This window comes from Bos taurus, chromosome X (assembly GCF_002263795.3).
Source record: "Bos taurus isolate L1 Dominette 01449 registration number 42190680 breed Hereford chromosome X, ARS-UCD2.0, whole genome shotgun sequence".
NCBI lineage: Eukaryota > Metazoa > Chordata > Mammalia > Artiodactyla > Bovidae > Bos > Bos taurus.
The window spans coordinates 103,033,173-103,050,484 of record NC_037357.1 but is presented as its reverse complement, the minus strand read 5'-3'; the positions used below and the strand labels follow the sequence as shown (position 1 = coordinate 103,050,484).

At 47.2% G+C, this 17,312-nt stretch overlaps 1 long non-coding RNA gene across 1 annotated transcript; it reads right to left on the bottom strand.

The window, feature by feature from the left end:
• Positions 1-1,704: 1,704 nt before the first annotated feature.
• Positions 1,705-16,469, bottom strand: LOC132344333 (uncharacterized). The gene is made up of 4 exons (XR_009493592.1): positions 11,883-16,469; positions 10,665-10,826; positions 6,018-7,421; positions 1,705-5,925 (listed from the first exon to the last, which is right to left on the bottom strand). It is a non-coding gene; the product is annotated as an uncharacterized lncRNA (long non-coding RNA).
• Between the last annotated feature and the right edge of the window lie 843 nt (positions 16,470-17,312).

The window sequence follows — 17,312 nt, the reverse complement described above, 5'->3', positions numbered from 1 at the left end:
AGAGTCAATTGATTCAGAGAACTTCATTGTCGTCTTATTTTGAGACTCGCCAGAGACACTCCAACCTTTGGCAACGAACACCCTGATCGGTCAGCAGCCATCCACAATGAAGCAAGCTTGTCCACCAACAAAAAGGTTACCATAAACTGAAGGCTCAGATGATGGTTCCCTTTTTTTTTTTTTTAGCAATAACATATTTTCACATTGATATATACATTTTTGAAGATATAATGCTATTGCACACTTAATGGACAATGGTATAGTGTAAACATAACTATCATATGCGATGGAAAACCAAAAATGGGTGTGACTTGCTTTATTGTAATACTCGCTTTATCGCAGTGGTCTGTAACCAAACCCACAGTATCTCTGAGGTCTGCCTGTATATTTGGGGGTGGGATACACAATTTAGCCCATGCTAGAGGGGAATGACTCCACTAAAAGAACTGTTCCTCCCTGTCTCCACATTGTGTCTGGGTGATGAGGGACCAGTAGCTTCTCTTTTTCTTATTTTAACTTTTTAAATATTAGAGTATAGTTGATTTACAACAAAGTGATTCAGTTATGTATATGTAATATCCATTCTCTTTCAGATTCTTTCCCACATAGGTTACTACAGATTATTGAGTAGAGGTCCCTGTGCTATGCAGTAGGTCCTTCAGTTCAGTTCACTCAGTTGTGTCCGACTCTCTGCGACCCCAAAGGACTGCAGCACACCAGGCTTCCCTGTCCATCACCAACTCCCGGAGCCTACTCACACTCATGTCCATTGCATCGGTGATGCCATCCAACCATCTCATCCTCTGTCTTCCCTTTCTCTCCCACCTCCAGTCTTTACCAGCATCAGGATCTTTTCCAATGAGTCAGTTCTTCGCATCAGGTGGCCAAAATATTGGAGTTTCAGCTTCAGCATCAGTCCTTCCAATGAATATTCAGGATTGCTTTCCTTTAGAATGGACTGTTTGGATCTCCTTGCAGTCCAAGGGACTCTCAAGAGTCTTCTCCAACACCACAGTTCAAAAGCATCAATTCTTTGGCACTCAGCTTTCTTTATAGTCCAATTCTCACATCCATACATGACCACTGGAAAAATCATAGCTTTGATTAGATGGACCTTTGTTGGTAAAGTAATGTCTCTGCTGTTTAATAAGCTGTCTAGGTTGGTCATAGCTTTTCTTCCAAGGAGCAAGTAGGTCCTTGTTCATTATTTATTTATATAGCAGTGTTTATATGTTAATCTCAAACTCCTAAAGTCTGTTTTCTATGTCTGTGAGTTTGTTTCTGTTTTGTAAATAAGTTCATTTGTATCATTTTTTTACATTCATATATAAGTGATATCATACAGTATTTGTCTTTGTCTTTCTGACTTCACTCAGTATGATAATCTCCAGGTCAATCCATGTTGCTGCAAATGACATTGTCTCTTTTTTTTTAAATGACTATATATATGTATGTGTGTACCACATCTTCTTTATCCATTCCTCTGTCAGTGGACATTTAGGTTGCTTCCATGTCTTAGCTATTGTAAATAGTGCTGCAATGAAGATTGGGATGCATATGCTGCTGATAAGTCGCTTCAGTCGTGTCCGACTCTGTGCGACCCCATAGACAGCAGCCCACCAGGCCCCGCTGTCCCTGGGATTCTCCAGGCAAGAACACTGGAGTGGGTTGCCATTTCCTTCTCCACTGCATGAAAATGAAAAGTGAAAGTGAAGTCGCTCAGTCGTGTCCAGCTCTTAGCGACCCCATGGACTGCAGCCTACCAGGCTCCTCCGTCCATGGGATTTTCCAGGCAAGAGTACTGGAGTGGGGTGCCATTGCCTTCTCCTGGGATACATATATCTTTTCAAATTATGGTTTCCTCTGGATATATTCCCAGGAGTGAGATTTCTGGATCATGTGGTAGTTCTGTTTTTAGGTTTTTTTAAAGGAACTTCTGGGAGTTAAGGTGGGAAGGAGGTTCAAGAGGAAGGAGATATATGTATATTTATGGGTGATTTATGTTGTTGTACAGCAGAAACCAACACAACTTTGTAAAGCAATTATCCTCCAATTAAAAATAAATTAAAAAAAACTTTTATAAAAGGAAATTCCATACTGTTCTCTGTACTGGTTGTACCAATTTATATTCCCACCAACAGTGTAGGAAGGTTCCCTTTTCTCCACAGCCTCTCCAGCATTTAGTATTTGTAGACTTTTTGATGACGGCCATTCTGACCCATGTGAGGTGATACCTCATTGTTGTTTTTATTTGCATTTCTCTAATAATGAGCAATATTGAGCATCTTTTCATATGTTCATTAGCCATCTGCGATCTATTTAGATCTTCTGCCCATTTTTTGATTGGGCTGTTTGTTTTTTTCGATTTTGAGCTGCATGAGCTGTGTGTATATTTTGGAGAGTAATGTCTTGTTAGTTGCTTTGTTTACAAATATTTCCTCCCATTCAAAGGGTTGTCTTTTCATTTTGTTTATGGTTTCCTTTGCCATGCAAAAGGTTTTAAGTTTAATTAGGTCCCATTTGTTTATTTTTATTACACAAGGGGTGGATCCAAAAAGATATTGCTGCAGAGTATCTGCCTATTATGTCAGAGTATTCTGCCTATGTTTTCCTCTAAGAATTTTATAATATCCAATTGGACATTTAGGTCTTTAATCTATTTTGAGTTTATTTTTGTGTATGGTGTTAGAGAATGTTCTAATTTCATTATTTTACAGGTAGCTGTCCAGTTTTCCCAGCACTACTCATTGAAGAGATAGTCTTTCCTCCATTATGTAATCTTGCCTCCTCTGTCATAGATTAATTGACCATAGGTGCATGGATTTGGGCTTCCCTGAGCACTGAAGAATTGATGCTTTTGAACTGTAGTGCTGGAGAAGACTCTTGTGAGTCCCTTGGACTGCAAGGAGATCCAACCAGTCCATCCTAAAGGAGGCCAGTCCTGGGTGTTCATTGGAAGGATTGATGCTGAGGCTGAAACTCCAATACTTTGGCCACCTCATGCGAAGAGTTGACTCATTGGAAAAGACCCTGATGCTCAGAGGGATTGGGGGCAGGAGGAGAAGGGGACGACAGAGGATGAGATGACTGATGGCATCACTGACTCGACGCACATGAGTCTGGGTGAACTCCGGGAGTTGGTGATGGACAGGGAGGCCTGGCGTGCTGCGATTCATGGGGTCACGGAGAGTCGGATATGACTGAGCGACTGAACTGAACTGATAGCTTAGTTGGTAAAAAATCTGCATTTCTGGGCTTTCTGTTCTCTTCCATTGATCTGTATTTCCGTTTTTGTGACAATACCATGCTACTTTGATTACTGTAGCTTTATATTATAGTCTGAAGAGAGGGAGCCTGATTCCTGCAGCTCTGTTTTTCTTTCTCAGGATTGCTTTGGGTATTTGGGGTCTTTTTTCAGTAGCTTCTTAAGCATGTGGGGAAGGGGAAATGGTTGGTCCGAAGAAGAATTAAAGTGTCTCTGAGAGAGAAGGAGGAAAAGCTGTGGAAGCATCATCATGGCTGCCAGCATAGGCTCAGAAGCCAGGCAGTTTTGGTTCAAATTGTGGTTCCACACCTGGGCCCCTACTCTTACTGTATGACTTTGAACAAGTTAAAGTTAGGTTCTTTAAACCTCAGTGTCCCCATTACTAAAGTTGGGTCTTGACCTCCCACCTCCCAGGGTAGTCATACAGCTTGGCTTCTATACTGTGTGTAAGATGGGTTGAAAGTGAAAGTCACTCAGTCATGTCCAGTTCTTGGCGACCTCATGGACTATACAGTCTGTTGAATTCTCCAGGCCAGAATACTGAAGTGGGTAGCCTTTCCCTTATCCAGGGGACCTTCCCAACCCAGGGATCAAACCCAGGTCTCCCGCATTGCAAGGTGGATTCTTTACCAGCTGAGCCACAAGGGAAGCCCAAGAATACTGGAGTGGGTAGCCTATCCCTCCTCTAGCCCCAGGAATTGAACCGGGGTCTCCTGTGTTGCAGGTAAAATGGGTTTTGCTATGCTTAATCCACGTAAGACATGCAAGGAATTATTGTTTGGTTCTGGAAAAGACTCAAGGAGGGCAGAAACATTCAGTGGGGGCTTTAGTAGCTGTGGAGGGAGCAATTTTAAAATGATTAACCATTCTTTTCAATGATTTCAGGAATATGTGGAATTTTTTTTTTAATGCAAATCCTATAGAAGGGGTCAAGGTGAAAAAGGCCTCTCTGCAGCATATGCCCTAGGCCTTCAGGCCCACATCCCTAGAATTTCCCCAAATATATCTATGATATCTATATATTTAAATATTTTTTCTCTGGGGGCTGTGCTGGCTCTTCTTTGCTGTGTGGGGGCTTTCTCTAGCTGTGGTGAGCGGATCTGCTCTCTAGCTGTGGGGTGCCGGCCTCTCATCGCAGTGACTTCTCTCGTCGTGAAACATGGACTCTAGGATGTGTGGGCTTCAGTAGTTGTGTCACTTGGGCTCAGTAGTGGCGCAGGGACTTAGTTTCCCCGTAACGCGTGGGATCTTCCCGGACAAGGGATCAAACCTGTGTCCCCTGCATTGGCAGGCAGATTCTGAACCACTGGACTGCAAGGGAAGTCTTAAAAATTTTTTTGATATGCAAATAGGGTCACAGCAGATGCTGTCTGTCATACCCACTCACCACCCCTAGATCTCCCCCACCAACTCCCAGAGGTACCTGCAGACATTTCTGTCAAAGCCTACCTTTTCCTGTATCTCTCTGCATCAGGATGATCTCTGGCCAAGAAGATAACCCGCTGATACTCGGGATTGGCTAGATGTAAGAGTCCAGAAATAAATACCTCTCAATCAATGAGGGGCCAGAGTTCATGGATAAATACCCTGGCTTACCAGCACCTTGGTGGCATGATCCTGAGGCATGTTCCACATGGACCCTCAGCGGGTCTCCAGGGGACTAAGCCCCATTTGCCTCCAGCAGGGACCCACTCACTGACACAGTCTTTATTGGCATCCCCCTGCCCCCGTCTCACTTCCCTCTTCCCCACTGTGCTTCTTGGATCGCCTCCCAATTAATGACATGCACCCAGATTCTTGTCTCAAGGTCTGCCTTGGGGGACATCCAACTAAGACTGAGATGATATGATCACACATTGGTCTGCATGGAACTTTCTGCAGCCAGCAGTATTACTCCCAGAACTTTCCCTGCCAGCACATACTGAAGGACTGTTTATTATTCGACAGTCTGGGCACATCAGATTCAATTTAGCTAGTCCTGTTCCAACGGGCAATTAGGTTTCCAGTTTGGGGCTGTTATGGACACTGCAGCAGTGAGCAGCTTTGTGCCTGTATCGTTCTGCAAATGGGAAAAATCGATCTGAAGGATTACTTTCTAGTTCAATAGCTAGGTCAAAAGCTAAGGGAACACTTTAGATCAGGACCCAAGGGTGGCTGTGGTGCTCAAGACTGGAGGTGACAGGACTAGAGTGGCTCAAGCGAGCCTGGGGCACTGTCTGCAGCGAAGACCTAGTGTGCCTGAAGAGGGCCTGCCTGCCTGGCGATTCTCCCCGGGGGTCTCAGTGCATTTGTGGGGGGTTCCTGTGTGCTGGGTGCTGAGGCTACTGCAGCAGAAGGGCCTTCCCCTGGAGTCAGTATCTTCAGGAAGAACCCTACCATCCTGTTTCACATGCCCACATCCCGCTGCCACGTTCGTGCCATAGGCAGTTGTTTTTTCGAGCCAAATTCTCCTGATTTTCAGATGAAAAACAACTTGTTTTGAGAGCACGCACTCCTGAGATCTTCAGGCTCTTCCTTCCGGCTGATGAAATTAATTTTGAAGGTAGGAGGAATTGAGGAGGAGGCTGGGAATGGGTCCACAGCACACACAGGGAGTGTTTTCTATAATTTGGTCGCTCTGCCCACTCGTGAACACTTATAGTGTTTACCTGATCATCAGCCTGTGCAGAAAACAAATTTTAAAAGCATCAACATAGTTCTTTATTCTCCTCTAGAGCTATTTTCTGCTTGCTGGCTGCCTACTTGATCTTACCTTAAGATGCAGAGAAAGGTGCCCCAGATGTTCCCTGGGGGCTTGAACCATCAGAGAGTCTAGACGAGGCTGGAAGCAGCAGCGGTCGCAAGGATAGAGAGGAAGGAGAGAAGTCATTTCCTTTTCCCTCTTTCTCTGGTTTTTCCTGTTCATCTTATTTGTTTTCCTTTGTCATCGAAGGTGGGACGCAGGGACAGGGATGCCACCCCTCACACACACACTTACACACACATGCATGCGTGCACAAAAACACCAGTTTAGGATCTGAGCCCTGGTGAGAGCTTCTGACTGCCACTCCCTACCCAGTTCCCACCCCAAGGCCACCCATGGGCATCAAGCAAGGAAAAGCCCAGATAATTATCAGTCAGCTCAGCAACCACACTTATGAGGGGGCGACCTAGGGAGAGGTCTGCCCTCCAGGAGGGCCCAGGAGTCACCTGGCCTCTGGGGATGCTCTCTCTGCTGTATGGGGACCATTCCATTCCAGGAGCTGTGAGCCCTGGCATCTGGGGAGAGGTGTGGCAAAGGGAGCTGGCCTCCTGGGCACCCCAGCAGAAGTGGGAAGTTGAATTCTGACCTTGTTGCCAGAGGTGTGCAGTTCACAGGAGGGACATGGTCAGAAGCGGGTGGGAGGGCTGCTAATGCTGAGCAGTGATCTTCTGTACTGAGCACAGGCTGATGCCAGGCCCGTGTCATCAGACAGCCCTGAGTTCTCTTCCTTCATATCCAGGGGAGGCCCCTGTTCTTGAAGGATGTGTCTGAAGAGTCTCAGGTGTACATGCAAATCACCTCACTCCCCCAGCTCCTGCTGCCCATCCTTCATGCAAGCACAGCAGAGTAGCTGGGGGCAGGGACTCTAGGGCTGTGCCGCCTAGGGTAGAATCCCTGCATTACCCCTGAACAGCCTGGAGACCTTGGACGAGTTACTTCCCTGCCCTGTGCCTGTTTCGTCCTCTGGTTGATGTGAGGGTCAGCATTCGGGAAGTGATTCTAACCGTGCCTGACACACAGTCAACAGTGAATATAAGCATTTGTGAAATTAAAATGGGGGCACGTCCCCCAGCCTATGGAATGTAGAAGCCGTCTACTGAAGATTCGAGGCTGCTGATGGGCAGTCACAGGACAGTGAAGGATGAGGAGTTACCTCAGGATGGGGTCCAACATGGCGCCATAGGACGATCCTGAACATCCCTCCTCCCTTGGACACGCCAAATCTACAGCTCCATATGGAACCATTTCCACAGAAATGTAGCTGAGCAGCTCCTTTACATCAGCAAACCAGGCAAGAGCCACATCAAGGAGGGAAGGATGGGAATTGCCTGGTGGTCCAGTGGTTAGGACTTGGTACTTCCACTGCCGGGGCCCTGGGTTCAATCCTTGGTTGGGAGACTAAGATCCCATAAGCTGTGCAGTGAGGCAAAAACATAAAGGGGAAGGAAAGGCTGAGACACAGTGTCACCATAAACCCCACCCTGGCATGGCAACCCACCATCAGGAGGGAACGTACAAGCCTGGAGCTTCTCCTTAAGGAATGAGTCTCCCAAGTGCCTGGCTTTGAACACCTATAGGTCTCACATCTGTGAGACCCAGAATTCCATAGCAAACCAAGAAAGAGTTCTCTAAGGGCTCATGCTCAGAGTTCAGTTCAGTCACTCAGTTGTGTCCGACTCTTTGCAACCCTATGGACTGCTGCACGCCAGGCTTCCTTGTCCATCACCAAGGTAGCTCATGCTCAGAAGCAACTTCAAATTAAACATCCCACAATTTCCTGGCTGATTGCACTTGTTAGATATTCATCTCTGGCCTCTCTCACCGAGGGCTCGGAGGTCTGCCATTTTGAAGTTTCCTTCCTCTCCCTCTTGAGATCTTTCTCCTTCCAACTCTCTTGTCTCAGCCTGGAGGAGTCCCAGACTGCCTGTGGAAAAGCCCAGTTTCTCAATATTCCGGTTCCAGAGCAATTTATTCCCCCTGTATTCCAACTTCTCCATTCCAGATGCTGCTCTGCTCTGATTTTTCTTCATGAAAGTGTTGATGTGTTTTTCTGAACAAAAGCACCAGCCACCCTGAGTTTCCATCCTTAGTAACCTGTATGTGATCTTAATTAATCCTTATGATGCCTCACGAACCAAATACCACTATTATGCTTTTCATAGCTGAGTAGATCATGACCTAAAGAGATTGTCAAAAAGCCAGTTGTTCATGGAACTGAGATTCGAACCCAGCTCTGTTTGCCCTACTCCTAATCATGACCCCGTACTGCCTTCACATACCAAAACAAAAAACCATTTTGAAGGAGACCAGAATTTCTGTGCCTTACTCTCTGAGTGACCCTAGGTTCAGCTAAAAACACTATGGCTTCTGAAAGTGAAGTGAAAGTGTTAGTCACTACCACTCTAGAAAACAGTATGGCAGTTTCTCAAAAATTAAAAATAGAACCACCAGGTGATCCAGCAATTCCACTTCTGGGTATTTATGCAAAAGTTTTGAAAGCAGAGAAGGGAGATTTTTCACATCCATGTTCATAGCAGCATTATTCATAGTAGCCAAGAGGTGGATGCAACCCAAGTGTCCATCAAAGGATGAATGGATAGAACAAAGTGTGGCCTGTCCACACATTGGAATATCATTCAGCCTTAGAAAAGAAGGAAATTCTGACATGTGCTACCATGTGGATGAACCCCAAGGATGTTATGCTAAGTAAAACGTCAGTCACAAAAAGGAACTAGCTCAGGAAATCTATTTAACATTGTCCCCTTAAAAAATGCTTGGTCCATTTTATATGCCATGGTTTTTTCGACAGTTGAAAACTTTGAAAATTAAAAATAAAAAAATTTAAAACATTTTTGCTTCTCAAACGCTCAATGTTTAACCCACTCTCTGACCCTGCATCATTATTTCGAAATCTCCTTTGCAGAGCACAAGTCCTAGACTGGTAGATCTGACTCCACTGGGAAATTGCTAAAGCTTGCCCAGGTCATCTCTTTACACCCGCTCTGCCCAACTGTGCCAAGTTCAGAGACTCTTAACACTTGGGGCTCAAGACTCTCTTTAGAATCTGATAGAAGCTTCTACCCTCTCCCTACCTCCACACCCTGAATGCACACATGCATTGACACAGATAATTTTCCTTATGATTCCAATGATCCCTAGATATTCTGGGGCCTCCCTGTAGTCTTTCAAGGACCCCAGAATGAGATTCCCTAAGTCCCTCACATCACAGAGCTGCCCCTGATGGGCTTAAAGATTTCATTGTTAGTCATCTGCCTTCCTTCTTGGTGAAATCAAAGAAAGGGTGAGCTTCTTATAAAAAGGTCGTATGTGGCATCTCATCCCTTTAGAATGGTGCTATATTATCTGTGTGACAAGTCAGTGTAAAACATCTCTGTGTGTACAGAGTGATGTGTGTATGTGTAAGTATAGCTCTTCTGTTTTTGTTTTTTGTTTAGTCACTGTTGTGTCTGACTGCGACCCCATGGTCTGTAGCCCACCAGGCTCCTCTGTCCATGGGATTTCTCAGCAAGAATACTGGAGTGGGCTGCCATTTCCTTTACCAACACCTACCCTGCTGCTGCTGCTGCTGCTGCTAAGTCGCTTCAGTCATATCTGACTCTGTGCGACCCCATAGACGGCAGCCCTAGGCACAGTTAATTAGCATTTGGAACAAACTAATCAGGAACCTAGACTCCAGAAGTGGCTGCTGCTGCTAAGTCGCTTCAGTCGTATCCAACTCTGTGCGACCCCACAGACGGGGGCCCACCAGGCTCCCCCGTCCCTGGGATTCTCCAGGCAAGAACACCGGAGTGGGTTGCCATTTCCTTCTCCAATGCATGACAGTGAAAAGTGAAAGTGAAGTCGCTCAGTCGTGTCCAACTCTTTGCGACCCCATGGACTGCAGCCTACCAGGCTCCTCCGCCCATGGGATTTTCCAGGCAAGAGTACTGGAGTGGGGTGCCATTGCCTTCTCCCCAGAAGTGGCTACCAGATCAAATCTACACCAAAAAGATAAAAAATCTACATCAGAAGCTCTTTGAATTAGCAGAGGTATCTTAGAAATATTAAGATATATGATTTAAGAACAAGGTCCTATGTAACATGGGAAACTATATTCGGTTTCTTATAATAAACTATAATGGAAAAGAATCTGAGAAAGAATACATGTATATGTATAACCGAGTCACTTTACTGGACACCCGAAACTAACACAACATGGTGAATCAACTATAGTTCGATAATTAAAAAAAAAAAAGATTACGGACCCCTGGCACCCTCAGTACCATGCTCTAATCCGGAGTTCCATTTGGCCCCCTGCCACGTCCCCATCTTCAGAGGACTGTGGTGCCTGAGCCCCCCGAAATTTGGCTGACCCCGCCAAGAGAGGATCACTGTCAGAAGGAGCCCTGCATACAGAGTGCCTATCGGAGACCCTGCGGATGAGCAGGACGTTAACAGGCCTGCAGGAACAGGTCACAGTGCTGTCCTTGTACCTGCTTCCTAATGACCATCCATCCACCTGGCCAAATTCCACCTGAGGTTTGCTTTTATTCTCTCATGCCACCTGGCAGTGGGTGATGAGGAAGGACAGGAAGAGCCTCAACCGATTTCCCTGGCACATTTCCAGGGTAGCAGGATCAGCCTGGGGATACCCACCAGCAGTCCAAGTCAGACGAGACTTTGCTGTATTCAGAAATTAGACAGTGTCATCGAGACTCAGCTTCTCCCTGTCTGTCACCCTGGCTTCATCCTTAGGCTCTCTACTGATGGTAAGATGGCGGCAGCGTCTCCTCATGTTTACTCTGGTTCAAGTTTGGCCTGGAAAGTAAAGAGGATATTTTCCTGAGAGCTCTAGTGAACGTCCCCCGAGTGAGTCTGATTGCTATTCTGACCTGACTGGCATCAGGTGACCATTCCTGGTCCAGTCACTGTTGCTGACGAAAAGATGTTCCAATAGGTTGGCATGAGTCAAGAGCCACTCCAGGCAGGGGTGTCAGCTCCACTGGAACCCCATGGTTTGGGAGCAGTTAGGGGTGAGTGGCAGATGAAAGCTGCCTACAACTTCTTTTCCACTCCTCCCATTGAGAGGTAGAATCCATTTCCCTTCCCCTTGAATCTAGGCCAGCCTTAAACCTTGTTTTAACCGCAAAAAAATATGGTAAATTTCAAGGCTGGACCTTAAGAAATCTGTGGATACTGCTTTTGCATGCGTGGAATGTACCCTCACGGAATGCTCTAAGGAAGTTTAAGCAGCCGGGTGGAGAGGCCCACATTGGGGAGAATCTTGGAGCCCTGGCCAGTATCCTCAGCTGGACTCCCTGCCAGCACCCAGCATAACCTGCCAGCTGTGTGGTTGGAGCCATCTGAAACAGTAAGGATTGTAACAGGGAAGAGTCAGTTTTGACTCTTCCATGCTAGATCTGTTTCTGTGACTTTTATAATCATACATAATGGCCTGTGTCAGAGAATCCTGCCCCCCTCTGCCTGACCCTTAAATTAAAGTGCTCACCTGCAAATGACTGTAAGAAAAATGAAACTAACACATCCCCCCTGCCTGAGGATTGCCATTCTAGGAGATACTTGCAAGAATTAAATGGTCTTTTTTATTTTGTTTCCTCACCTCCCCCATCTCCGATCCATAAAAGAACCTGGCATCCAGACCCTGACAAGATGGTTATTTTGAGATGTTAGTCTGCTATCGTCTCAGTCAGCTGGCTTTCTGAATAAAGTCATATTCCTTGCCTCAACATCTCGTCTCTTGGACTCACTGGCCTCTCATGCACCAAGCAGAGCAAGCTTGGATTCGGTAACAAGACCAGCTGGGCCTCCAGACACCACAAGGATCAGAAGAATCACCCAGTTGAGCATACTCACAGAATTATGGGAAATAATGCTTATTGTTGCTTGAAGTCATGCAGTTTGGGAAGAGTTTTGTTACACAGCCATTGATAGCTGGTACACAGTGGCTCTGCAAGTGAAAATCAGAAGGGTTTTCCTGGAAATTAAAGAGAGTAAATACCAGATAGACAACAAACAGGAGTCCACCACAACGACCTATTCTGTGTAGGTAACTGAGTCACTACTGATGGGCTCAAGAAGACACAGAATTTTCCACAGCAGCATACCAGTTCCCACTCACCAGTTTTGTTAGTGTCCTGAGACAGTTGCTGTAGCAGCAGAGACAGTTTCTTAATTCCAAGCTCTGAGCTCCAGCAATAGATTTTTAAAGACAACTGTTCCTTTGGGGGCTCCTATGGCAAAGATGTTGGCCCTCCCCCACTGGCAGGTCACAATTGCAGGCTTCTGGGAGTCATTTTTGGAGTTCTGGAGACCCCGCCTAGAGTTATCACAACAGCCCTTCTGTAATGAGTTGGATGGTGGCTTCCCAAAAGCTATGCCTGGAATCTGTACGTGGGACCTGGTTTGGCAAAAGAGGCTTTATAGATGTAATTAAGTTAAAGAGATGAGATCATCCTGGATTACTGAGGTGGGCCCTAAATACAGTGATAGATGCCCTTATAACAGACAGAGGAGGAGAAAACACAGAGATGAGAGGGCCGCGTGAAGACGCAGGCAGAGATGAGAGTGATACAGCTACAAAGAATGCAGACAGCCACCAGAAGCTGGAAGAGGCAAAGGATTCTTCCCTAGAGCATCCGGAGGAAGCATGACTTGACCTCCAGGATTCTTGCCTGGAGGATCCCCATGGACAGGGGAGCCTGGCGGGCTATAGTTCACAGGGTCACAAAGAGTCGGACATGAATGAACACACACACACATATCCCAATGCCATTAAGAGGCTCCATCCATAGTCACTTCCTAAAGAGCAGGTTGTATTTGTCTGCTTTATTCCATGTGTGTATGTGGGTGTATCTGTGCTTCTGTGTGTGCGTTTGTGTATGCATTTCTGTGAGTTTGTGCTTGGTGTTTGGATGTGTGTATGTGTATTTATGTGTGTGTGTATAAATATGTGTGTGTACTATATGTGCATATTTGTGTGTGTTTATGTGTATATATTTATATGCTTGTGGAGAGGGGGCATCGGGACAAATGAAGTGCCTGTGGTAACTGTTAATACCATAAACTTGAGCTATTGTTTTCATAAATGGGAGGCTGGAGTTGGCCTCGTGCTGCTTCTTACCACTGCGCTGTTAAAATGACATTGCTCTGGAAGAATCCTTTCGTTCTGTGAGCGTAACCACGTAAACCAGGAGGAGCAAATTCCACTCCGTGGGAACTCGCAGGATCTGCTTCGCCCGTGGAGCCCCTAAGCCAGAGCGCGACAGCCCCTCGTGGCCTTTGTGTTGGGGACCAGAATAAAAACCGTGGGATTCTCCGCTGGTACAAGGGACATCACCGCAGTGCTTCTTCATACTTTCCCTGTGGCGCCTGTATTGCTGGTTATTAAGCATGCATTTTGCACCTGAGGCTCTTCTAGCCCCTGGCTTGACTGAGAGGAGTCCCTCCCCGCCCCGGTCCTCAGGAAGCTCCTGACCTGATGCTGGTGGCTGAAGCCAGCTCTGTCCCTCCTACCTTGAGCCCAGGTCTAGGTGAGTGCTGTGAACCTGGGGCTCAGCCAGGCGATACAGCAAAGCCAGCCTTTCCAAGTGGGTTTAGAGGAACAAGAGGCAAAGAACTAAAGCTGAGGGGTGGGGCGGGGGCTGAGGAAGGTGGGAGGGGGACAGCTGGGGGCACCCACAGCCCTCATTCCCCCCAGAAGTTCATTCCTGCTGGAGAGGATAGTTATTAGCGGCAGTATCAGTTTTTGAGTGCTCGCTGTGTATCCTAAGTGCTGGATGTGTATCTTCACACCAAGCCTCACAACAGCATAAATTATATTCCTGCCTGGTAAGGCCCCCATGGCTGATGCTCCACTAAGGATTTCTCAGACCTGAGGCTGCCCCACATCCCCTGCCTGAGTCTGCATGAGTCTGGACTTTGGGAATAGACACAGCTGATTCCAACCTCCTCCTCCCCTGGCTCTGTCTGTGCTCAGGGGTGCCTGGGCTCCGGTCCCTGCTTCCCTCCCTCCTTGAGGCTCAGAGCATGCTGGTCGCCAACAGGGCTGGGACTCCGGCAGCCTCTGTGCTGATTCCTGTGTCATTCATCACACAGGGCTCTCTTGGATGTCTGCGTTGAGAAACAAATGTTTTTCCCCTTTAGTAAATCAAGTGAAACATCACACACGGGGACAGCTGGTTAGAGCACAAGCTACTACTTTTCTCCAAGGTGAGGACATTGAAGGCACAAAATGTATGCAGGGCTGTGCATGGGCAATGCCCAGCCTGCCAGCTCAGCACATCCTGGCTCCCCTCCCCGCGCCCCTTTGCCTTGGGCTCCAAGCCAGCTGGGCACCGTGTCTCGCTCCCCAGCCCTTGAGGAAACAAGGTCGTCTTTCTGGCTGCTTACCCGGACACAAGGCAGGCTTGGCAGACACAGCCCTTCCAGGTGCCTCCCAGTATCTCAGCTTGTTTGGACTCTCCTCTCTGGTTCTTGAAACCAGAAATCTCCCCAACATGGCCCCTGCATTAGAGCGAGGAAATGGGGGATAGGAGTGTATAAAGCAGGTTTGGGCTGTAGACTAAGCGTGCTACTGGACTCTTGTAGCCTCTGCTCTTTCAGTTGCTCTTTCACCCCTCTGTCTTCAAGCTCTTAGACCCAGGCTCCCAACTGTCAAGACCTACTTTTTAAAAATATATTTTGTGGCAGTCATTTACACTTTAGTCTAAAGTTAACTGTGAAGTAATTCTCTGTCTGGAGGATTTGCACTTACATCTTTCTGGATGGAAATCATTCCTTAATGGGAGATGTGTCCCCATTAAAGGGATTTTTGACTCCTAATCTATAAGGCAGAGACGCATGGGTGAGGGGGCAGGGTTTGATGCTCCTTCAGACTGAGACTCCTACAACTTCATCCACTTGTCCTGCTTCCAGACTGCCTAGCTTACATCAACATCTTCCCTCTCTGCTCTCTTACTCTCTCCAAGCTTAAGTTGATCCTGGGGTTTGAGAGGTTTTGGTGACTCACCTTGGTGATTCATGTGAGAATTGTAAGATTTCAGGGCTGGTGGGAACGTGGAAGTCAAATAATACAAGTTTCTAGATGAAGAAACAGAAACTCAGGTTAAGGGAGAGGTGAGATGCCCAAGATCCCATGGCAAGTTATAGCAAAGAGGGGGGACCAGACCCCAGATTTCCTGGCTCCTAGCAATGTCCTTTTTACCAAGACCTGGAAATAACTCTCAAACACTGGCACCATTCGCAAAATGAAGTCCAGGCAGAAGCTGTCTGCTTTGCTGAATCACAGAGCATGTATCAGGGGTCTGGCCCTTCCAGGGTTAATGACACAGGCAGCCTCTGTGTGGCTTGGGAGGAATGTTCCTAGAAGAATTCTGTCTAGAAGAGGAGGCTCAGGGTGTGCTCCTTATGGTTACAGGGTCAAGCAGAGCTCGCTATTTTCACTGTCCAAACATCTCTCCTCCATTTGGCAACAGGGGTCTTTGATTTTGTTTTCCAAGCAGTCCAGAGCCCCTCATGCTCCCAAAGCAGAGTCGCCCTTGGCCGTACCTCCAGGCCAGCCTTCTGAGTTACTTCCTTCTCACCTCAGCACCAGGCCCCCTCATCTATTTGAAATCAGCCTTGACCTAAAGTTGCCTGGAATCATCCTAGGAGTACAGGCCAAAGGCAGAGGACCAGAATCAGTACGTGGTCTACTGGATCAACAGACAATACCCACAGACCACCTGGGTTCAACTCTCCCCTCTGCCGCCTCCCCGCTCTCTGTCTTCAGGCTGTTTGCTTAACCTCACCAGGTCTGAGAATCCTCCTTTGTCAGGTAGGGATCATTCTGGGGCTTGCCTCCCAGACTGTCATGACAGTTCAGTGGAGCCAATACATGGAAAACATTTAGCACTTACATACTAGAACAGTGTCCGCGTGTAGTAAAGTGTTAACTTAAAGTGACTCATAATATCTTTGCTGCCTTCTCTCAGAACCTCCCAGATGCCTCTCCCCCATGAAACTAAGCACTCCGAGCTTTGTTTTGAAAGGAGGGGTGGGGATGGGATATGTTAAAAGGAACCTGTGTGGAAATGTGTGAGAGTTATCTGAAAAAATTGAAATGTACCAGCCATACCCACTTCATCCTGACATCAGGCCAAACCAAGGCAAGAAAACTAATAAGATAAATAAGTCTTTATGTGATATGGAAAGAGAGAGAGAGACATGAAGGGAGTGAGGGAAAGGGAGAAGCAGCAGCAGAAGCAGGAGATGGAGTGTGGGGTCCTCTCTGCTCTGCTCCCCAAAATTAGCATTATTGTGCATGTGTGCTAAGTTGCTTCAGTCATGTCCAATTCTTTGCGACCCCATGGACTATATCCCACCAGGCTCCTCTGTCCATTGGATTCTCCAGGCAAGAATACTGGAGTGGGTTGCCATGCCTTCCTCCAGGGGATCTTCCTGACCCAGAGATCGAACCCGAGTCTCTTATGTCTCCTGCATTGGCAGGCAGGTTCTTTACCACTCGTGCCACCTGGCATCAGGTCATTATTCCTTTTCTTTTTGACATGGTCTTTGTTGCTAATGGCACCCCACTCCAGTACTTTTGCCTGGAAAATCCCATGGACAAAGGAGCCTGGTAGGCTGCAGTCCATGGGGTTGGTAAGAGTCGGACGAGACTGAGCGATTTCACTTTCACTTTTCACTTTCCTGCATTGGAGAAGGAAATGGCAACCCACTCCAGTGTTCTTGCCTGGAGAATCCCAGGGACGGGGGAGCCTGGTGGGCTGCCATCTATGGGGTCGCACAGAGTCGGACACGACTGAAGCGACTTAGCAGCAGTAGCAGTTGTTGCTAATGTACAGGTTAGTGCTGAGAAACAAAATAATGAGGAAAATGAAATGGGATGCTCTGAGGGAGCCAGTGGTACATAAATATTTTAACTGTCCAACAAACTTGAGTTCTATGCACATCAGCACCTTCATTCTCGCCCCTTACACCGTGCGGCACTGCACCTGGGTAGCTCTGAGCTGGCCACCAGCGTGGTCCAGAAACCTCACCTCTTCCCCTTCGACAAGCTGAGTATTGATTCTCAGGCCGGGGAACCGCCATGCGAAAGCTGCTGTCCAGGCTGCTGTGAGGGCCCCCTGTGGCCACAGTTTGGTGTTTATGGGCTGAGGGCAGATTGAGCGGCCAGCTGTCTGCAGCAGGAAAGTCCCTTGGTCGAAAAATGTATCCCCTACTGTCCTGTGGTAAATGCCTGAAATTCCACCATTAGCAATGCATTCCTTTGGGTATGCCACACCA